The sequence below is a fragment of the Stenella coeruleoalba genome (genome assembly GCF_951394435.1).
Source record: "Stenella coeruleoalba genome assembly, chromosome: 1".
NCBI classification, from domain to species: domain Eukaryota; kingdom Metazoa; phylum Chordata; class Mammalia; order Artiodactyla; family Delphinidae; genus Stenella; species Stenella coeruleoalba.
In genome coordinates, this window is record NC_137169.1 from 172,203,235 (window position 1) to 172,228,223 (window position 24,989).

The window sequence follows — 24,989 nt, forward strand, 5'->3', positions numbered from 1 at the left end:
TTGATCCTCTTATTCACAGACATGAGAACACAGAATCATAGTCACACTGCAATTTGCTGACATTGTTTTATTTATGTTTTAATAATTCTTATTTATGTTTTAATAATTCCCTCCAGACTGCAGAAACTTCAGTTTGGTTGTTTCATCATAATTAAGTAAACCAATACAACAATTCAGTTATTAATAGAAGGCCTCTAAATATTGTCAGTGCTGTTAGTTACATAGGCCTAGACCATAATGCAATCTAAACAAAGTAATTTTATTATTTTTCATTATGTCAACTTTTTATCAGGCTGCTGGCATTGGGGTAGGAAGAAAGGGGAAAGGAGGACAAAGAAGCCATTTAGGACTAAAATAAGGTTCTGTTTCTTTTATAATCCATATATTTTATAAATCAATGTGAAGGTGCTCACCATAGGCATACACAATAATGCAATGTAAATGAAAAAGCACAAATATCTGGAGGCCATGAATACCTGGAAGAAGCAAATATGCTAGCCCCAAGTGCTCACTTTGTTACTAAAATTATTAATAAACATGACTTGGAGCTTCCTGGCGGCCATAGCAAAAAGGGAAACACAATTGGTAAGAAATTGTGTTTTGTGTCATGGAGAAAAAATTATTAATGCACAGATACTCACTGCCTTTTACTTCCTTTCCCCTAGATGTCTTTAAACATTACTTCTCCAAGCCAGGCTTTTGATAGATGCTAGAACTGGTAGGGGATCGGAAGAAAACCAGGATATACACTATGAGGAAACACAGGATTTCTATATCACTATCTGAAGGGGAAATCATATATTTTGGTACTTAACATCTATTTTGAAAGTTGTCCTCACCCAGGAAGTAGGTTACTACTTTGAGAGCACATGTAAATCTTATCCCATCATTTTACATTGGTTAAAGGCTTCACTTATCTTTGCCAGTGAGCAGTCAAGCAAGTGCTTTTCTGTAAGATGCTAAATAACTGGGAGCCAAAATGCTGAAATTATCATCCTCAAATTAGCAATGGCTATTTTTATGTCAGGTTTTAATTTGAGGAGAAAGGAAAAAAGTATATTCCAATCCAGTTCGTAGGAACAGCTGTAATTAGCAGATGCCTGCAATTATAAAACTCAAGTAGTTAAACTTCTTCATTTGAAAATCTGTTCAACGGCAACAAGAAAAAATGCATCAGTGGATTTTTCACTTGTCAAACCTCTGGAAAATGGCCCATCTCTGTCATTAATTTTTATAATTTATGTGATTAGGCAAACAAACAAAAAACAAATAGGAAGAAAGAATGAAAGAAATATTATTATCTTGAAAGAGAATGTTTTGTAGCCTACTTGTTTCTTTTATGGTCTTAGTATATAGAAAGAGATGTTATTATGGAAATATCAGTCTATCTCTTTTTGCTTTTTTATGTTATTGTCAAATCCCGCAGAATGCAAGATGGCACTAGACAAAATGCTTTGCTATTTCCCTCTATTTCATTCCATTTCATTGAGCCCTAACCCATTGTTAGAATTTCATTTAGTTTCTTTCTGAGTTCTCTTGCTGGCGCCTTTGACAAATAAGTAAATAAGTTACTGGGGAAAGTCCTCATCAGTCATTCATTCCTTAAACTAATATTTATTGGCTCTCCTATGGGCCAAACAGGATTCTAGGCAGTGAACAAAACAGACTAAAATCCTTGCCTTCACAGAGTTTTTATCCTAGTGGAGGAAGAAGGACAATAAAACAAACAAGTAGAGACTAAATCATAGGTGATACGACTGATAGAGAAAAACAAATCAGGGCCAGGGAATGGGAAGTGCTGCTGTGGAGGGCTGGCAGTTTTAAAGCAAGAGAAAAGTCTCTCTGAGAGAGTGACATGAGCAAAAACCCAAAGGTGTGGAGGAAGGAGTCATGTAAACAACTGCAGAAAGAACATTCCAGACAGAGGGAATGGGCTTGGCAGGATTAAGAAATAGCAAAGAGGTCAGCACCGCTAGAGCAGAGGGGATAAGCAGGACAAGTCAAGCCAGTGACAGAAGGGACAGAGGGACAGGGCAAATCATGGAGGGCCATAGAGGCCATTGTCAGGTCTTTGGTTTTTACTCTGAAACAGATCAAAAGTCATAGAGGGTTTGAACTAAGGAGAACCATGAAATGACACACATATTTTATTTTATTTTATTTTTTAAAATTAATTTATTAGTTTTTATACAGCAGGTTCTTATTAGTCATCCATTTTATACACATCAGTGTGTACGTGTCAATCCCAATCTCCCAATTCATCACACCACTACTCCCACCCCCTCCACTTTACCTCCTTGGTGTCCATACGTTTGTTCTCTACATCTGTGTCTCTATTTATGCCTTGCAAACTGGTCCATCTGTGCCATTTTTCTAGATTCCACATATATTCGTTAATATACGATATTTGCTTTTCTCTTTCTGACTTACTTCACTCTGTACAATAGTCTCTAGATCTATCCATGTCTTTACAAATGACCCAATTTCGTTCCTTTTTATGGTTGAGTTATATTCCATTGTATATATGTACCACATCTTCTTTATCCATTCGTCTGTCGATGGGCATTTAGGTTGCTTCCATGACCTGGCTATTGTAAATAGTGCTGCAATGAACACTGGGGTGCATGTGTTTTTTTGACTTATGGTTTTCTCTGGGTATATGCCCAGGAGTGGGATTGCTGGATCATATGGTAATTCTATTTTTAGTTTGTTAAGGAACCTCCATACTGTTCTCCATAGTGGCTGTATCAATTTACATTCCCACCAACAGTGCAAGAGGGTTCCCTTTTCTCCACACCCTCTCCAGCATTTGTGACACACATATTTTAAATTATCACACTGGTTGTTGTGTTGAGCACAGACTACAGAGGATTAAGGTGCGGTAGACTCTATAGGAAGCTACTGCAGTGGTCCAGGCAAGAGAGGATGGAGGCTCATACCAGGGGTTTACAGCATCCGCGGTGAAAGACTCCTTGCAGATGGCTGCCCACCTAGCAGTTCTGGCAGATGAGTGCAAGGGGTTGACAGTCAAATTTCCTTAGAAAACCCTTTTTAAAAAAATCTGTGTCTTTAATAAAAAATATCAGAAAGTTTTGAAAGCCAACAAGTCAACATTTATATGTGAGTGACTAGTATGAAAGGGCTCTTGCTAGTGAAACTGGAAACACAATATACCTCTGTTTCTAAAGGCTGATGTTTATTCTTTGAAGTTCTTGCTTAGATGACAAGTAAACAGGAAAGCTCATTTGTTTTTACCCTTGCTATGGAAAATGCCTTCTTAATATAACCAGCTTACTTCCTTGCCTTAGTAAATGCTGTATAATGAACAAAAATAAATTAACTCAGTTTTCGATGATTGAAGATTTGCATTACTTCAGTATCCTACCTAATTCTTGCCAATAGCCAATAATTCATATTAAATAAACATTTAGATATAGATGTACATGATATATGATTGGCCTGAATTTCTACACTCTAGAAATTTGATTATTTGTTTTCAAATGCCTTGCATGTTTGTTTTTTGTTGCACATTTTCCTCCTAAGAGCAGACTGCAAATGAACTCTGGTTAATGAATTATGGCAAATCAAGATGTGTTTTTTTCCCTGTGATCTCAGCCTTTGAGGGCTACAGTGCACATCATTTGCTGACTCTACAGGTGATTATGATACACACCAAATAATTACAGAAATTCATCATCTTGATTATAGAAATTCATCATCTTGTTTCTGAAATAAACATATTACTAACCTCAACCATGTTATTCAAAATATAGATCAAAACAGCCTCTTTTGTGATAAGCCTGTACTTTTATAATCTTCTCTGCTATTTTCTCTCCAGCAACATTTTTCTGGACTGGCAGGACTGCTAACCAGATTTTCAAACCAAGGGTTATTTACATCTTCCAGTACATTTCAGTGAAATTAATTTGAATTGTCCTCCTTTTCACCAGCTTCTCAATAAATCTTGTTGGCAGTCTAAATAGAAATATCATCAAGTCAGTCTAGCTTGTGGCAAAAATCACCACTGTTAAATGTTCTGCCCAGAGCTTGCATGGTCAAAGAAAAAAAAAAAAAAGGAAAAAATGAGGAGAGAACTTTTCAATAAACATGAATAGAACAGAAAACATAAAAATATGTGACATTTCACAGTATATGGAAAAGAACAAAATCCCAAAGGAACGTTGCAAACACACCGTGATCGTTTTCTAGGGCTGCTACAACGAAGTATCAGAGATTGGGTGACTTAAGCAACACAAATTTACTTCTAATTGCTCTGGAGGCTAGGAATCTCAGATCAGGGTGCAGGTTTGATTTCTTCTGAGGCCTCTCTCCTTGGCTTGTAGAGGGCCATCTTCATGTTCACATGGCACTCTTCCTCTATGCGTATATGTGTCCTAATCTTCTCTTTTTATAAGGACACCAGTCATATTGGATTGGGGCCCACCCTAATGACCTCATTTTTATTTAATTAATTCTCTAAAGCCCATCTCTCCAAACACAGTCATAGTCTGAGACACTGAATGGATGGTGGGGGCTGGGGGGAAGGGTACATAATTCAACCCATGACACACACTATTTAGGAAAAGTGCATGGTATAAATCTGCTGTAACCTATTAACTGTTTAATGAACCATGATTTTTGATTCTTTGAATGTGTTAAGCCCAGAATACAGCATTTGACATCCTCACTCCACATATGGAAAATGACCACTAAGTCTCTGTGTGACGTGCAGACTCATGACAGAGAAAATACTCAGAGGCACTCGCCCACTTTCTGTTCAGCGTCGGGCTCTGCTTTCAAGGGACAGCCATTAGCCAGGCTCAGTACATGTCTTATGAAGACTCTCCCTTTGCCAGGTGTCCTAACATTTTGTATGATTCATGAAGCCAGATAAAAAGAATTGTTTTGTGTTTTCTGAAAGACACCACAGAAAAAGACATCCCTTTGCTCTGTATTTTTTCCAGCCATATTTGTAACACTGCAGCTTCCCACTTGGACCAGGGAGATGGAGTCCAACCCACATCAAGGCTAGTACTGGGTAGGTCTCCGTAGTGGCCATCACTTCTTGCCTCTCATGAACCCGGCTTCAGAACCCTTGTCAACAGAACCACTACCATGACTGTGACTGAGGCTGACCCTTGAAATGAAACTTACTTAGCATCCCTGGCCCAAACAAAATGGGCTGCCAGAAGTTCCAACTTACCTCTTCCCGCTAAGCAGCCCCTCCAGCCAGGGTGTATAATTACCAATGCAGTCTTAGTTCTCGACTAGTCAAGCTAGGATTGGTCTCTGTGTTAGCAAGAACCGTTCTAAAAGAGCAGGAATGAAACCAGGCTTTGTGGAGCCTGAAGCTTATACAATGTGAGGGAAGGGAATTTCCTTTTTTTTAAAAAAAAGCATAAAATTATAGACAAAAATTTATAGAATCTCTCCCAGGGCCTTGGAAGAGTCTCATGCACGTGAGAGGCTTGAAGCTTAAGCTTCATTCACTTCGAATCTGTCCCTGTCACAAGGAAGAAGCTGCCTCAAAGTCAAAACCCTTCTCTATTAAAAATTCACTCCCTCACTTCCCTTCCCCCATCCACCACTCATGCACTTCCCTCCTTCAGTTCCTGTATGTCTGTGTCTTGTTCTAAATAGGCTTTCCTGCTATTGCCTTTCTTTGACCTCCAGTCAGCTTTGGTTCATGGATGGTAACAGAATGAGGAAGTTAGGCCATCCAAAACTGGGGCTGAGCTTGAGAAGTACCAGGCCACAGAGAGTACTGTCATCTCATTTAGAAAGGAGCATGTATTTGGTTACTCTCCTTATGAGATTAAGCAGAAATCACATTTTGAGTGAACTAAAGACCAAGGTCCAATATTTAACAGATGAGGGCAAGCCACCCCTCTCTTATACCATTGAGAAGTGGGTACGGAGGTTTCTGGAAATTACGTGTACAATGTATATAAAGAACCCAAAGCCTCCTAAGGAAAAGGAACTAAAATTACTAAGTATTTCCACAGAGATTTAAAGTTATAAAAGCTAATGGGACAGACTGCATTGGCTTTGTCCAAGGTGGGATGCCAAAAAAGGCAATGAGATCCTTGAAGGAATAAGACACCATAATAGTTGACTGAGACTGAATCAGATGACTGGTCCCTGCCCTAAGACAATCTGAGGGGACATTGGTTCTGGATCTATAAGGTGAATGACACCACCTAGACTCTATAGAGGCAACACTGGTACTCTCCCCAAAAAGCTATGAACAGTAGGCAGGGTGAGTGGAACTACAGAGCCATAACATTGGAAACACAGACCTTCTTTACGGCAGAGTGTTCATAGCTGAACATAAAAGTGATGATAGAGGAACATCTTTTACACTAGCCATCTTCCTCTCCCTAGCCATCTTCACTCACATCACTCAGTTTCCACAGCATTTCCTGGAGCACCCACGAGCCCTTGATTCCAGTTCTTCCCACCAGGGCAGTGACAGTGGCTTTGGAGGCAGTGGCATATCTGGGATTCTGTTGCATTCCCAAGTATCTGGGAACCCTTTACAAGCCCTATATTAGGGAAGCTTTTTAGCATAGTGCAAAAGGTATGGATTTGGGAGTGAGAGAGACCTAAGTTTGAATTCTAGCTCCAACATATACGAGTTGTATGATCTTAAGCAAGTAGACTTATCTCTGTAAACCTCAGTTCCTTCCTTTGTAAACTGAAGTTATTGTGAGTAATAATTGAATGGATTTGTCTAAAATACACAGCACCATATCTAGCATAGCATGTCCTCAGTAAACATTTGTTCTTTGCCTTTGTACTACCAAAGATTTCCCTGGCAATGTTTAGCCAATAGGAAGTTTTAATTTGGAGTATGGAATCAAATCGTGCTCAAAACAAGCCCTCTTGTTATCACCGTCACCTGTACATCACTATTGTAATCCCACGGGAAGCTGTAGTCAGACCCATGTAAGAATATATGGAGAATAAAAAGACTGATCATAAATTGGCCTTAAGTTTGAACACTATATAAACAGTAGGAAACAAGATAAGAACACTAGGCATCAGTCAGCTTGGGTTGGATGATAAGCCCCCCAAAATGTAGATATGCTGATGATGTGGATAAAGAACAAAATGCATATGGAATCAAATGACTAGAACCTGAAATAACTTGCTTTAGAGCAAGTAGGAAAGAAAGTAAGCAAACTGGCTTCAAGAAACTTTCCTGGCAAACCCCGCCTCAAATGGATCACTTACTTACTGTGAGTTCTCTCCGCCTTTAAGAATATGGGTTGGGCTTCCTCACCCTACACTTATCTCTATCCACAAATCATTTTATGTTTCAGGTTTTTTGCCTCCTTAAATTTATTGTCAATTCCACCTGGGATGAAACCATAGTCTCTGTTTCTTTGGTATACTCCTCTTGGGTAGGAACACAAGAAATAAAGAAAATATCAACGAAAAAGAAGGGAGGAAGGAGGCAGCAAGGAAGGAAGGAGTAGGAAGAAAGCAGAAAGGAAGGCCAGCTTTGAAAGGAAGGCTGAACTTTGTGGTGAAATATCCCCATGCCAGGAACGCTGGCCATCTGCAAACTGTTTTCTCTTGGCTGTTCTATTGAACTTGAGGCATCCACCTTCTTGTAATAGACGCTTGTTGGAGAATTCAGCATAAGGAACCATCTGCCATGCTTGACCTGAATCATCAACAAAGGCAAAGAACTCATTTATAGCCCCTATTGGTCATTAGTGACTAATTAAATGTGGGAAGCAAATGCAATACTTTCCAGGACAGCTGTTCCACATAGAGATAAGGCAACAAAAATATTTGCACAACTGCTTTTATAAAGAGTTCTGGGTTCTTTGAACCCAAATCCAGGTGTTTTCTATGATGACAGTATGTAAAATATGGAATAAGTAGCACTGGCAGAAGAACTTGAAAATGAGTAGTACTGGAGTCCTCTTCAACCCCACCCACGATGATGGAGAGGGGATCATTACACTTGCCCAAACATGCTACCTTCTAGAAGACCCTTCCCACCTCTCTGAATTCCCTTAGTGCTATACAGGGCTCATGAGGCTCTTATGATGCATTGCATTGGATTATCATCCTTTGGATTCCTGTCTTTTTATTTCTACCACCTGTAGATTCCTTAAGGCAGTAACTTTGCCACATTCAACTCAAACCTGACATAAGACTAAACTTAGAGCCTTTTACTGAGTCTACAATGAAGAAACATTGCTATAAGTTAATAAAATTCTCATTGTCTTTTTGTTTGAAATTTGTTATCTATTTCTTCATTTGGTCTTGAGCCCCCAAATCCAATCTATGGACTTTGTTAAACAAACACAAGGCGGCATGATCTAATAGCAGAAACATGACTAGGAGATCGGGAGCTAGAGTCTAATTCTGGTGCTTTTCCTAAATATAAAAGTGAACTTTGGTAAGTCACATATCTTTCTTTATACCTCAATTACTTCATCTATAAAACAAGGGAAAAGAATATCCATCCTGCAGAGAAATAGGGGAGGGGAGGGAAGGGAAACGAAGGGAAGGGAAGGGAAGGGGAGGGGAGGGGAGGGGAGGGAAAGGAAGGGAAGGGAAGGGAGGGGAGGGGAGGGGAGGGGAGGGAGGGAAGGGGAGGGGAGGGGAGGGGAGGGGAGGGGAGGGGAGGGAGGGAAGGGGAGGGGAGGGGAGGGGAGGGGAGGGGAGGGAGGGGAGGGGAGGGGAGGGGAGGGAGGGGAGGGGAGGGAGGAGACATTTATTGGTGCCTATTGTATGTCAGACACTGGGTTAAGTGCACATACATGAATCTCTCTATGCAAGTCTCATAACAACTTTGCATCAGTTTCCCAGCTTTACAGATGAAGAAACTGAGACTCAAGGAAAATAATTAGCAAAAGGTCAGTCAACTAGCAATTAGCAAAGTGAAAACACAGACTCAGAGAATGTAACTCCAAAGTCGTCAGGTCAAGCTATTTGACACCGTGGAGGTCACTGACCTGGCGCTTGACTGTTGTCAAGGATACGGAGGTGAGCTAAACAGAAGGCTAAGTGTCTGGGAGAGGATGAAAGCACCTAAACAAATAAGTGTTCCAGAGCGTGCATGTAGGATTCCTTCGACCCACCCTGCTCCTTTCAATGAGGCTGTGAAAACTAAATTATGTAGAAATCAAAAGGTGTATTCTTTAAGTGCTTGTGCCTAATACTGTAGTTCTTACATTAGGAAATATACTTTAAATAAATAATTCTTGGTCTCTGTCCTCAAGGAGCTTATAATCTCATTAAAGAAAATAGCAGTGCTTCACTTACATAGAAAATTCACTCACATGGAACCATATATTCCATTAGAATAGCAGACAAAATTGATATTGCTAATTTTGCTTTTGAGCTTGACAACTACTGCAATGAAGACCAGTGTCTTTGCAATACAATGAACACAATGTTGTCACACGTCAGGGGCTTCAACTTTCTGAATGTTATGTCAGCTAATCATAGTTACTGTGCTTTTCCTGGTAGCCTTCCATAACTGACTCCCTACCCTCAACATCCTCTTATGTCTTTAGTTAGGATGGTATTTCAGGTGAGGGCTTCTATTTAAGGTGAGGGCTTTTCCGGGGTCTCTCCCATGTACACATGTTATTAAACTTTTGTTCGATATTCTCCTGATTAATAAATAAATAAACAGCCTTAAAAGAAAGAAAGAATGCATGAACAGAACCTCAGTAACCTGTGGAAGAATAGAGAGATATGTAAAATATATGTTAATTGGAGTCCTAGAATAGAAGTAGAGAAAAAAATAATAATCCCCAGGTTTCAGTAGGTTTGTAAAAGTAAATATTCTACCATCCATATTCTGGCTTTGACCATATATTCCTCTGTAATTAAAGGCACTTTTTGATTAAACAATATTGTAAAATTTTAATAGTTCTTCTCACTTGAAACAGTAGTATTAACTTTTATTCATAAACTCTCCTCCTCATATACCCAAGAATTATGACTACTCCACATGAAATCAAAACATAAAAAATACATAAAGGAAATTTCAAAAGAAAGTCAATCCAAACCCATGCACCTATGGTCACCTAATCTACGACAAAGGAGGCAAGAATATACAATGGGGGCTTCCCTGGTGGCACAGTGGTTGAGAAACCGCCTGCCGATGCAGGGGACACGGGTTCGTGCCCCAGTCCGGGAAGATCCCACGTGCCGTGGAGCGGCTGGGCCTGTGAACCATGGTCGCTGAGCCTGTGCGTCTGGAGCCTGTGCTCCGCAATGGGAGAGGCCACAACAGTGAGAGGCCCGCATACCGCAAAACAACAACAACAACAACAACAAGAATACACAATGGAGAAAAGACAGCCTCTTCAATAAGTGGAGATAGGAAAACTGGACAGCTACATGTAAAAGAATGATATTAGAACATTCCCTAACACCATACGCAAAAATAAACCCCAAATGGATTAAAGACCTAAATGTAAGACCAGACACTATAAAACTCTCAGAGGAAAACATAGGCCAATCACTCTTTGACATAAATCTCAGAAATATCTTTTTTGATTGACCTCCTAGAGTAATGAAAATAAAAAAAAAATAAACAAATGGGACCTAATTAAACTTAAAAGCTTTTGCACAACGAAGGAAACCATAAGCAAGACGAAAAGACAACCCTCAGAATGGTTGAAAATATTTGCAAACAAAGCAACTGACAAAGGACTAATCTCCAAAATATACAAGCAGCTCATACAGGTCAATATCTAAAAAACAAACAACCCAATCAAAAAATGGGCAGAAGACCTAAATAGACATTTCTCCAAAGAAGACATACTGATGGCCAACGAACACATGAAAAGATGCTCAACATCACTAATTATTAGAGAAATGCAAATCAAAACTACAATGAGGTATCACCTCACCCAGTCCAAATGGCCATCATCAAAAAAATCTACAAACAATAAATGCTGGAGAGGGTGTGAAGAAAAGGGAACACTCATACACTGTTGGTGGGAATGTAAATTGATACAGCCACTATGGAGAACAATATGGAGGTTCCTTAAAAATCTAAAAATAGAACTACTATATGACCCAACCATCCCACTACTGGGCATATACTCAGAGAATACCATAATTCAAAAAGAAACATGCACCCCCATGTTCACAGCAGCACTATTTACAATAGCCAGGACAGGGAAGCAACCTTAAGGTTCATCAACAGAGTAATAGATAAAGAAGATGTGATACATATATACAATGGAATATTACTCAGCCATAAAAAGGAACAAAATTAGGCCATTTGTAGAAATGTGTATGGACCTAGAGACTGTCAAACAGAGTGAAGTAAGTCAGAAAGAGAAAAGCAAATATCGTATAATAACGCATATATGTGGAATCTAGAAAAATGGTATAGATTATCTTATTTGCAAAGGAGAAAGAGAGACATAGAATATACCAAGGGATACAAAGGGGGAAAGGGGTAGGGAGGGAGGAATTGGGAGACTGGGATTGACACATATACATTATTGATACTATGTATAATATAGACAACAGATGGGAACATACTTTATAGCACAGGGAACTCTACCTAATGCACTGTGGTAACCTAAATGGGAGGGAAGTCCACAAGGGAGGGGATATATGTATGTGTATGGCTGATTCATTTTGTTGTGCAGTGGAGGCTAACACAACATTGTAAAGCAACCATACTACAATAAACATTAATTAAAAAATAAATAAAATTTCTTTTAACTCCCCCCCCGAAAAAAGAAAGTCAATCCAAGAAATATGGGATCATTAACTAATAATTACAAAGTAAATGAGTGTGAAAGGATGTTTTATATTATTTTTCCTTCAGCAGCCCTCACTTTTGTATTATTATGGGTCTTTTACAAACAGGATTTTCTTGAACTTCTTACTTTATTGTTGAAATAGTGTTTAATGCACACATAACCCATAGGCTTAAAATCAGGGAATCACTGTCATTATATATTCATTGTGTTATAGCTAAAATGCATTTTCAAAATACTTCTCCCTATTGCATATCACAAAGGATTGACTTTTTTATCCTTCTATACACAAGAATAGCTACTGATTATTTCTTTGTTCAAGCAAGCATTTGGAGAGAAAAGCCTCAAAAACCAATAGGTGGAAACATACCACCAGCACTTTTTTAAAAAAGTGACTGAAACATATACACCTCCCTCTTTTGAACAGACAGAATTCCTATTGCTAGCACAGTGAATTCATATTTAATGTTTCACAATTATCCTGTAAAGCAAATACTCTCTCTAGGACTGCCTTAAAATCTATTCAGATATCAATAAACCCCTAAGTTAAGAAGAATTTACTGCGAGATGAATACCCTCCTATTTTGGTAATTGTTTAGGAAAGTTCACTGCTTAGTGGAAGGAATCACAAAAGAATGGGGCTAAGTTTCTCAGGGACTAAGACAGGAAAGGTCAAACCTTAGAGGACGTGAAGGCTCTGAGGCTCATCATCTTTCCCCAGTAGAGCCATTTGCATTTGGGCCTCAGATGCTACCAGGTAGAGTTAGGCGCAGTCTCTCCTCCCACTTAATCCATTTTGCTCTAAATTACTGAGAGATGAGAAGTCTCATGGGAGTAAAAAGCCTAGGACCCATATTCACTCCGTTGAAAGTCACAGGGCTTACCCCCAGGGATGTTAGGACATCAGTGTGAAGACAGAAAAACAGACCTCCCAAGTGGAAATTCACCATGGTGGTTGAGGGTTTCCTAGTCCTTGGGCATAGTGGCATGGACACAGTATGCATCAGCTACCAGAACTTGTCAAAAGTTGTCCTCTATATCTTATATAGAGGAGAAAAGTGTCTCTGTATAAACTGAAAGAGCTGTTGTATTAAAGTGCTCATTTGGGGCCCCAATACCCTTGTTTGGGGATTCTTCTGACTGGGCCTAATATTGAAGGGGAATATGACCTTTTTCTCACCATGGACACATTAGGGTCAGAGGGAACCATGGAAGCAAATGAGGTTTCACGACCTGCAGGTGTGTCAGTTCACTAAGAAACATTCACTAACTTCCTTTCCCAACCCCAGCGGCAAGGTGGTGGCGAAGAAGCATTAAAAGCATTAATTCCTGGCCGTGCTGTGCATCAAAGGGAACCTTACAAGTACTTAGAGCAGGTAATCTTCAAAAAAGATGAAACACGCCTGCAAATAAGAAGGATTGGAGCCATGGTAATCTGTATAATAAACAGCAGCTAAGTATTATTGATCCCTTTTCATAAAGCAAGCATTGTGCTCCACACGCATCATTTAATCCTCAGACCAAGCCTATGAAGTAGGTACATAATTACCTCCATCCAACAGCTGAGAAAAATTAGGCTGACCCCCCCAAGATCACACAGCTGGCAACAATCAGATTGCAGAACCCATGCTTTCAATCTGTGCTGTCCACTACAGTAACCACTAGTCACGTGCGACCACTTAAATCTTAATAAAATTAAAGGAAGTTAAAATTTTATTTTCCCAGTTGCACTAGCTACAGTTCAAGTGTTCATCAGTCACACATGGTTAGTGACTACCGTATCAGGCAGTGCCAGTTGTATAGAACATACCCATCACTGCAGAAACATCTATTTGACAGTGCTGTTTTAACGATTACACAAGTCTCAGGAAGGTTAAAGAAACAAAGTAACTGTGCGCGGGCACACACACACACACACACTCACACACTTTCCCCCCCCACACACACACACACTTTCCCCTCATGGCTCTCTAGTGGTTTTAGTGAGATGAGCATCATCACAGCCAGGGATGACAAGAGAGAAACAGAACAGAACAAGAGTCAACAGTATCACCATTGGGGATCATGGAGGAACTTGGAATGGTGGGAAATCACATAAGGCATTGAAAAGACTTCTGTGCGGATAACTCAAGAAATATGTAAGACCAAGCCTCCTACTTACTTTCACATGTTAAAGGAGGAGCCCTCCGGCTTCCCTGGTGGCGCAGTGGTTGAGAGTCCGCCTGCCGATGCAGGCGACACGGGTTTGTGCCCTGGTCCGGGAAGATCCCAAATGCCGCGGAGCGGCTGGGCCCGTGAGCCATGGCCGCTGAGCCTGCGCGTCCGGAGCCTGTGCTCCGCAGCGGGAGGGGCCGCAACAGTGAGAGGCCCACGTACAGCAAAAAAAAAAAAAAAAAAAAAAAAGGAGGAGGAGCCCTCTGTTGAAGAGAGGCACAGACATCCATGTTACAAATATAAATGTGACCCATTTTGCTCACAAACTGGGAAGGCTGGTATTCCATCAGTTATACAAGTAGCATAGACATCGCGTATTTGACCAGCAAAGTTCAAGAAGAGTCAGTGTTTCTAAAATTTTCTGAACGGTTCCAAAACTTCTCTTAGAATAATGATTGTGATAAGAAATCATAGTTAATGTAAGACGTGGAATTTTTAAAGCATTTTTTTTCTTGGTTGTGAAAAGAAATATATCAGAGCGTTACAAATAAAATTCTAATACGCTTGCTCAGCATGGTTTCTCTCAATAGTAGGAGTGCCATATTCTGTTGCTGAACTGATGTTTCTTTAGAATTAATATTTATACCAAAAGACGATTATACAATACAGACCTAGTTTAAAAATCTATCACAGGTTTCAATAAGTGAAATTTTAATGCTGTTTATATTTTAGGGATAAAATTTACTAGCTAGCTAGAGTTCTGGATCACAAACCCAAGTAGTTATGATTTCAGATAACATTATGAAACAGTCTCTAATTTGTATTTAAGAAAATAGCAAAATCCTTTTTGTTAAGTAGAATTTCACTTCTCGTCTCTCCCAGTAATTTTTATCATAAATTAATTTGACAGCAAACAGTATTCTTGTGTCACTAGAAAAGATAATTTTACTTTTTAAATCAACAAATTTGATCCTACCACTATCCCTCCCCAAATCATAAGATATGAACCTGGTAAATTCACACTGCATAAAAGGCTACATGGTGAAACATCTCCCTGAGTTGGCTGTCTAGCTGCCCTCTTCCCCAAAGCTAATCACTTTTTGCAGTTTCTGATATATCGTTCCCAAGATATTTTATGTAGACACAGGCATAGGTGTGTACGTCACTTTTAAAAACACAAATGGAAACATCACAGTAACAACTCTTTCAGGCAAAAATCATTAATGGCTGCGCAAATTAGTAGACAAAAAGTATGATAAATAACAGGATATTCACACAGTCTCAAATTAACTCCCCATAAGATACTTATTAATAAAAGAGGAAAATATAATAATTTGACCATGGAGAACTCTGGAAGACACCACCTTAACCAAGTGATCAAGTTGACATCTCCAGCAATGAGAGGTGTCTCCAGATATGAACAGTGAAGTACACAACACCACTTCTACAATATTCTGGCCAAAAAAAAATTGTAACCTGAGTCAAATCACAAGAAAGCATTAGAAAGACCCATCTGAGGAACACTCTACAAAATATGTGATGAATGCTCTTCAAAAGGATCAAGGTCATGAAAGGCAAAGACTGATGAACTGGGGATGCTGCCCCAGATCAAAGTACCCTAAAGGACAGTAGTGGAAGAAATGAAAAAAATTGCAAAAAGTCTGCAGATTCGTTAATAGAATTGCATCAATGATCATTTCCTAGTTTTGATCATTGTACCACAGTCATGTAAGGTGTTAACTTTGGGGTAAACTAGGTGAAGGATTAAAAAGGAATTCTCATGCCATTTTTGCAACTGTTTGTAAATATAAAATTATTTCAAAATGAAAAGTAAATTTTTAATTAAAAACACAAATAGCAGTGTTCTGTATAGACTTTTCTCTTTCATTTCTCACTTAAAATTATGTCTTGAGGATTACACCACCTATATGTATAATATATATATACATATATATACACAGATACATATATACATATATATAGCTACTGCATTTTTAATGGAATGTTCCATTTTATAGATTCATATTATATTAGCCAGTTCCTTATTAATGAGCACTTGGGCAATTTCCTAGCATTTGCAGGAAATAAACATCCTTTATAAAGGACGTAAAACATCCTTTTACGTAAAACTTTCTGTACACATAATAAAGCCACTCTAAATGTACAGTAAATCTGTGGCCCCCTTCCTGTAAGACAGAATTGGTGTTGGGGGTGCTCATGCAGGATAACAGATGTGGCCACGTCATCTATCAAATCCAGATTTGAGAAAAATCAAGTGTTATTTGCTGATACTATACATTCTCAATGTTGCTGTTAAAATGAACTGAGTTTTAATATTGTCTCCTATAGTGAACACATCTCTTTGACTTCTCCTTCTCTTGTAAATTCTTTAATTTGGGAGTACAGAAAAGCCAAATTATCACAAATTTTACCAATTAAGACATTTTAAACAAAACAAGATGAAATCATATCCTAAACTGGAAATTCAAATGAACCTATCTTCTCTAGGAATTAAGACCCTAACCAAATCATTGGTATTCAGATTAGCTGTTCCAAAGATCTGTATCCTAAAGCATGTCTAAGAGTTTAAGATAAGCTGGATAATTAAAGGATCTAAGTACACTCTAAATGTTGTAATAAAATGCTAAAACGCATTGATCTGCAAAAAAAGATTGTACGATAATCAGAAAACTCTGAATGTCATAGAATAACCTTGCTTACTTTACATTTGCCACTTTAACTTACTTTAGCAACTGGACAAGCAGGCCATTCTAATCTGAAATCCATTCTAATGAAAGAGGAGAGTTGTCTTTTTACTTTTTAACTTTTTATTCTCATAATTCGTTTCTCTTAAAGTCTTCTGTATTTTTTTTAATGTGGTTTTTCTCATCTGTCAAAGGAGGTGGTTGAACTAAATATTTTTAAGACCTCTTCTAGCTCTAAATTCTGCTGTATGATAATCCAAGTGGGATCATAATGTACACTGATACGTGCAAATCCTCAGGGAAAGAGGCTTAAGCAGAGTTGAGAAAAGGAGGGTGAGGAGAGGACTGGACCAGTTGCTACAAATTATATCATATTCCCAAGACTCCCTAGACCTCACGCCTGGAACCTGATTTAGGTCTCAGAGATGGCTGTCCCAGCCTTTCTGGAAAGTGGGGAGTGGAAAGAGGGGCTGGGGGGACCATTTTCCAAGGTGGAGTGAGTTGAAGTGCCTGAGCTGTATCTGGGATACTGATTTGTGGTCATTATTGAATGAGACTGAACGATTTAAGATTAAAAAGCTGCATCATGTCATTGTTAAGCATACAGCTCTGCCCTTAACTAGCTCTGACCTTGGATAAGTCACTTAAATGCTTTGAACCTCAGTTTTCTCATCTACTTCCTTTATAGGTTATTGTGGTAAGTGACATAAAATAGTATAAAGCCCACTTTTACATTATCATTGTTGTTGTTGTTATTACCATTGGGTCACTGGCCTAAAAACTGATTCAAGGCATTTAATACAGAGAATTGTAATACTAAGTAAGCCATTAAGCTAAAAGAGCTGTAATAATTGATGAACAATAGAAGCCTTTCCATCAGCATAAGTAACACAGCCAGGAATCAGTAGCAACAATAAGAAAAGAAAGAGACGGATGGCCTTTTCCAGGTATTGATTTGAAGGCCAAACATCATTATTCTCATAATTCTTTCTCTTTTAAAGTCTTCTACATGTTCTTATCATTAAAACAGTGTCTATAGAGCATTATGTTGGCTATTTCACAAAGTGAATGAAAAATTCCCTTCCATTCTTTAGCTTATAACAAACCAAGAATAAATACAATACAACAAACCAATAAACATTTGAGTTTTCTCCTGAAGATCAGGTAAATAGAGCACTGGATGAGGTGTAGAATCGCTATTAGGATTCTTTATTTTTTCACAGAGGACTTAATGGAGATGATGAGATATTAGGAGTCATCTGAAGGAAAAGTTAGGGTGCTGTATTAGTTTCCTGTGGTTGCTGTAACAAAATACCACAAGCTTGGCAGTTTAAAACAACAGAAACTTAGTCTCTCACAGTTCTGGAGGCCAGAAGTCCAAAATTAGTATCGCTTGAGCACAATCTTCCCTAGAGCCCTCCAGAGATTCTAGAGGAGAATCTGTTCTTGCCTGTCCAGCTCCCCGTGGCTGCTGGCATTCCTTGGCTTGTGGCTGCATCACTCCCGTGCATTTCTGTGTTCACACTACCCTCTCCTTCTCTGTGCCACATCTCCTTCTCTCTTATAAGGACACTTCTGGTTGGAGTTAAGGCCCACCTAGACAATACAGAATAATCTCACATTTCAAGATCTTTTATTTAATCACATCTTCAAAGACCCTTTTTCCATCTATGGTAACATTTACAGGTTCCAGAGGTTAGGATCTGCTACCTTTGGGGGTCAATATTCTGCCTACTCACATAGTTCTTCCCTTTTAGGAAGAGCAGTGTTCAAGAAAGCTTGCAATCAAAGTAAGGCATGCAGAGTCTGTCACAGACACAGGAGCAAAGTGTTTGTGTTTTTGTTGCCCTTGTTGTTTGTCAGAGCATCTAACTGAGACCCTGAAGGAGAATGCACTTCCTGAGAGGTAAAATCCAATCAGTAGGGGATCTGGAAGAGAGAAAGAGTGTGGTCACAGGAAAGCCCAGGGATCATAGATCCCAGCCTCAGCAGGACACTGGGCTGGAAACCAACAGTACTTTCCAAAACCTACCTATGGGTTTTGAAGGGTCCACCCTGACACCAGCCAATCTTAGCCTCTCCACCAGGACCCCCAGAGGCTCAAGCAGAGACAGTCACCACAACATGCCAATCCACCCCCATCTACAGTTCAGTTACTGGATTGCCCTTTCTGTTCACAGTTCTGTTGCATTTCCATCTCGTTCTACTCTTTCTACCAGATGGTCTGCTCTTCCTTATTATAGCTAAGAAAGATTTAGATTAAAATAAACCCTCTATAGTCATCACCTAAATTTTAACTTAAGCTTAATACCCATCTCAATATCAATTTTTACATTCGTGGTCTTAGTAAAATGTATCGAGGGGCAAACAGGATGACAAAGACAAACTGCTTGGTTTCCCTTGTACCCTTTGAACGAAACTAAGGGAACGAAGCAATTTTCCAGGGAGCTAATGAGTTTAAGTTCTTTTTATCACTATAACTTGGGTGTTGAATAATATCCTCCATGTGACAGCCTGAGAGCAGTCACCAATCCTAGTTAAAAGAGATTGATTGCTCTCTAGGAAATACAAAGGGCCTGTCCCAAGAGATGTTTCAGAGGAGAAACTATGTATGGCTTTAGCTTCTCTCCCACAATGCACTCCAGCATGGTGTATAATCCCCGGGCCCTATATCAATCCCTGGGTTCAAACCCTTGCTCCAAGATTTGTCATTCGTGTGAATTGCTTCAGAGGAATTCTTTTGAGGGTTAAATCAGATAATACATGTTTTATCTATCAATTTAGCTGGGCTACAGTGTCCAGTTATTCAAGCAAACATTAATCTAAATGTTACTCTGAAGGTCATTTTGTAGATGTGATGAAAGTCCATAACCAAGTAATTTTAAGAAAGGGAGATTATCCTCGATTATCTGAATGGGCCGGATTTAATCAGTTGAAAGGCCTTACCAGCAGACCTGAGTCACCCCAGAGAAGGAGGAAATTCTGTTTGTGGAATGCAGCTTCAGCTCACACCCAACAGTTCCAGCTTGTCTGTCCTTCCTAACAACCCAGCCTATGGACTCCCCATGATCGCATATGGCAATTCCTCAAAATAAATCTCTTAATATATATTATATCTCCTATTTGTTCTGTGTCTCTGGTTGAACTGTAACTGGTACAACATGTAAAGAAGAATAGAGACTGACACACAGTAAGGGCTCAGAAAATTTTTGTTACTATTTTTGGTAGTGGTGGTGGTGGTGGTGGTGGTGGTAGTGATGGTGGTGGAATTGTTACACAACAGAAACTTCTGGAATTTCCCAACATGTCCAGTTTCCAACATTATGTCCCATTAGTCCCAATAAGCACATTCTTTTTTTTGTCAGATCATGTGACTCAACTCTGGATTCAAAAAATACAGCTACTAAAATAATCCATTTACACTATTTTGTAATAACTGTAAATGGATTGTAACCTTTAAAAATTGTATAAAAAATTACATAGTCCCACCCTATTTTTGTCAGTATTAAGTCTAATGAATTCCACACCCAGCCCCCCAAAACAGGATAGATTTGGCCTTGGTTCAAAGGTAGCCTGTATCAGTGGACATGTTATTAGCTTGATTACAGTGATTATTTAGCGATGTACATGCATATTAAATCATCAAACTGTATGCCTTAAACATATACTATTTTTTTTTTTTTTTTTTTTTTTTTTTTTTGCGGTACGCGGGCCTCTCACTGTTGTGGCCTCTCCCATTGCGGAGCACAGGCTCCAGACGCGCAGGCTCAGCGGCCATGGCTCACGGTCCCAGCCGCTCTGTGGCATGTGGGATCTTCCCGGCCCGGGGCACAAACCCGTGTCCCCTGCATCCGCAGGCGGACTCTCAACCACTGCACCACCAGGGAAGCCCACGTATACTATTTTTTTTTTTTTTTTTTTTTTTTTTGCGGTACGCGGGCCTCTCCCGTTGCGGAGCACAGGCTCCTCCGGACGCGCAGGCTCAGCGGCCATGGCTCACGGGTCCAGCCGCTCCGCGGCATGTGGGATCCTCCCGGACCGGGGCGCGAACCCGCGTCCCCTGCATCGGCAGGCGGACTCCCAACCACTGCGCCACCAGGGAAGCCCCCACATATACTATTTTTAACTGTCAATTATATTTCAATTTTTAAAATGTAGCCTGTAAATATTTTTTTTAAAAAATACTCTGCTTAACAGACAAAGCAACATCACATTCCAAATCATTTCATGCAATTTCACAGACCAATAACTAATACGCTTCCCAATACAGATACATTTTTAGGCAACCAGTAGCCTAGAGAAATTCTTCGCTAATTTGTATTAGTACAAATTCTACCTTGGCATTTTTTTAAAGCCTAGGAATTATATTATTTCTTTCAGTTAGCTTTCCTTGTATTTCCAATAGTCTTTAAATATATGAATTTTCATCTCCTCCTTTCTTCCTCTGTTATTTTCCATTTAACATGACAGGATTCCCTAAGCCTCTATTAATAGCTTTACTGTATCTGTAATTGCTTCAAGTTTGTAGCAAGAGGCATACAAACAACTCTTAGACGTAGTAAATTTGCATTTTCTACTTACCGAAATGTCCCATGCAAATATGAAGTATCATACAAGGTATTTTTCACTTTTTCTTTCTAACAGTCTCTGTTACTTCAATACTGTTGTGTCCTCCAGAAGTATGCTTTACTGACTCAGTAAGTGACTACATTCGAAAGTCACTTACTGAGCATCTACTTGAGCAAAAAGAATGTATTGCATTTCCTATCTCATGGAGTTTTTGACAAGGATGAGAGATAAACACAAATAACTGTATTATTTGGAAGACTGATATCTGCCATTGGGATGGTTCAGACAGTGTTACAGTGATTCTGAGAACATAAAGCTCACATCTGGTTGAAATGGGTGATGAAACTGAGAAAAGCCTAACGGTAGAGATGGCTTCTGAGAGGATTCTTAAAGAACGGTTAGGATTTCAACAGCCTGGCAACAAAGTAAGGGCCATTTCAGAAAATGAAAGCAGCACATGAGTCCTGGGAAGTGACTCACTTTGTACATGAATAAAGTGAGAGCCAGACAAGAACTTGCCCATGCAAAACTAGAGCATGCAGCTAGTTAGTAGTAATAACCCCAAGAGAGTCCAGAAACCCAAGGAAGCCTGTACAGTATCTTTTGTCCACAGTTCCCTGTTCCTTATAGTTATATTATGAAACAGATCTGAACTGCTGGGCCTTCCATTAAGAGGCCATCAAGACTAAACTCTCATGCCTTATATCACTTTCTGTTCAACCACTCTCAGAACTCTAATGTCCTATCATTCATCCACCCATTGCCCTCCAGTCTGGATCCCATAGTCCTATGTCCACCCTCTCCATTCTTCTCTACCCTCTTCTTCACTGGGCCATATGGAACCCCCTGTCTGTCTTCCCTTTCTCTGAATGGTTCCTTCACCTTCTTTCTCTAATTGAAATCTTATTCTTCCTAAGGACAAAAGCAGAGTTTGCTGTTTTCTTTACAGCCCATGAACTTCAGATGCTGGTTGGTGTCCTCCTAGCTCCCAGTGCTACTTTCAAAGCTTTCATTTGCCCTTTTTTTCTTTAAAATACCCAGCTTGTGGGCTTCCCTGGTGGCGCAGTGGTTGAGAGTCCGCCTGCCGATGCAGGGGACACGGGTTTGTGCCCCGGTCTGGGAAGATCCCACATGCCGCGGAGCGGCTGGGCCCGTGAGCCATGGCCGCTGAGCCTGCGCTTCCGGAGCCTGTGCTCCGCAACGGGAGAGGCCACAACAGTGAGAGGCCCGCATACCGCAAAAAAGAAAAAAAAAAAATACCCAGCTTGTTTGAAGCCCATACCATAGGCCTACAATTCGCTCACTTCCACTTCCTTAGAGAGCACATATATCAATGTCCTGATCACTCCCCCACTTACCAATGACTTTTCTCAGCTCATCACCCTTCATGTCCTCATTATCTTCCATGCCCAGAAAATCACTCTCCCCCCTCTCCTTCCTTCCTACTTGCTTGGAACATCAAATCTGCTTCAACTCAACTCTGGCCATATTCTAGAAACTGAAGTTTGATAGAGAAAACCATTTATGTGTATGGTGTTAGGGAGTGTTCTAATTTCATTCTTTTACATGTAGCTGTCCAGTTTTCCCAGCACCATTTACTGAAGAGGCTGTCTTTTCTCCATTGTATATTCTTGCCTCCTTTATCAAAAATAAGGTGACCATATGTGCATGGGTTTATCTCTGGGCTTTCTATCCTGTTCCATTGATCTATATTTCTGTTTCTGTGCCAGTACCAGACTATCTAGATTACTGTAGCTTTGTAGTATAGTCTGAAGTCAGGGAGCCTGATTCCTCCAGCTCCGTTTTTCTTTCTCAAGATTGCTTTGGCTATTTGGGGTCTTTTGTGTTTCCATACAAATTGTGAAATTTTTTGTTCTAGTTCTGTGAAAAATGCCATTGGAGAGGGTGTGGAGAAAAGGGAACCCTCTTGCACTGTTGGAGGGAATGTAAATTGATACAGCCACTATGGAGAACAGTATGGAGGTTCCTTAAAAAGCTAAAAATAGAACTACCTTACCACCCAGCAATCCCACTACTGGGCATATACCCTGAGAAAACCATAATTCAAAAACACTCATGTACCCCAATGTTCATTGCAGCTCTATTTACAATAGCCAGGACATGGAAGCAACCTAAGTGTCCATTGACAGATGAATGGATAAAGAAGATGTGGCACATATATACAATGGAATATTACTCAGCCATAGAAAGAAATGAAATTGAGTTATTTGTAGTGAAGTGGATGGACCTAGAGTCTGTCATACAGAGTGAAGTAAGTCAGAAAGAGAGAAACAAATACCGTATGCTAACACATATATATGGAATCTAAAAAAGAAAAAAGGTTATGAAGAACCTAGGGGCAGGACAGGAATAAAGATGCAGATCTACTAGAGAATGGACTTGAGGACAGGGGGAGGGGGAAGGGTAAGCTGGGACAAAGTGAGAGAGTGGCATGGACATATATACACTACTAAATGTAAAATCAATAGCTAGTGGGAAGCAGCTGCATAGCACAGGGAGATCAGCTCCATGCTTTGTGATCACCTACAGGGGTGGGATAGGGAGGGTGGGAGGGAGGGAGATGCAAGAGATATGGGGATATACGTATATGTATAGCTAATTCGCTTTGTTATAAAGCAGAAACTAACACACACACAAAAAAAAGAAAAGAAAACTATTTAATACCCCTAATTAGTTCCACAATAAATTCATGACTCAGAGTCACAAATGGGTACCTGATACTTCCCGACATGTACTCTACTTACACTTCTCCAGTACATTGCTTTCCAACTCTCGTAGACAACTATTACATACTTCTTCCTCTCTCTTCAAACATCACCTCAGCCCTTGACCCTACCTCATATTTTCCTGAGAAATAAGAAGCAATTTATTTATTTATTTATTTATTTTTTATTTTTTTATTTTTATTTATTTATTTTTTAAGAAGCAATTTAAATGGTGTTCCCTTGACTTTCTGTTTACCTACTTTCTTCTGTACCTATTCTTTCTACCTTCCTTCCTGACATTACTTAGTTGTGTCTATTCTTCTAAAAAAAAAAAAAAGCCCACCTGCTCCACTGGGATCTCCTGATCCACATCCTCTCATTACCTTGCAGTTTTGCCTTCTCTCTCCTGCATCACCCATTTTTTCCACTCTTCTGAATCCGTCTCATCTGATCTAGTTTACCTGGTCTTAAAAATCACCCTCCCTTGACCCAAAGTACCCTCTAATTTTCACCACATTTCTTTCTTTCTCTATACAGCAAAAACCTCAAAAGAGTAACTATACCTCCTGTCTCCACTTTCTTACCTCCCAATCTCAGCTTGATCACTCCAGTCTAGCTTCTGATTCTTCCATTTTCTAGTCAGGTCACCGATAACCTGATGTTGCCAAACCTAATGGACACACCTGAGCCTCCATCTTACTGAGACTTTTAGCAACATGTAGCTTTATTGACCAACTCCTACTTCCTGAAACACTTTCCTCTCTTGGCCTTAGTGTCACCCACTCTCCTAATTTTCTTCTTACCTCACCGGACTTTTTTTTTTTCACTCTTGAGCTCCTCTGTTTCTACTTAATCTCTGAACTTTGGATTTCAGGAGAAAACTTGGATTTTCTCCTTTTCTCAACCTACATTTATTTCCCAGGTGATGTCACCTGAGTCTCTGGTTCCAGTCACTTCCACCAGCAGAGTATAGATCCCTGACTGGCCTCATAGTCTTTAAAGAGACAAGCAAGGATGATTCCAGGAAGAAATTAGGTGGCACTTAACCAAGCATACTCCCCACCAAAACCAGACAG

The 24,989-nt window shown here is 39.7% G+C and overlaps 1 protein-coding gene across 8 annotated transcripts in view; it reads right to left on the reverse strand.

Moving 5' to 3' along the window:
* HMCN1 (hemicentin 1) overlaps positions 1–24,989 on the reverse strand; it is an 883,583-nt gene that overhangs the window by 763,101 nt on the left and 95,493 nt on the right. The window contains exon 1 of one of the 8 annotated variants that reach the window (XM_079903102.1): positions 13,921–14,143. The exons of the other annotated variants lie outside the window; for them this stretch is intronic. The gene's annotated coding sequence lies outside the window, so the exon portion shown is untranslated. Of the gene's footprint in view, positions 1–13,920; positions 14,144–24,989 lie in introns of those variants that run through there. 8 annotated transcript variants of the gene reach the window in all.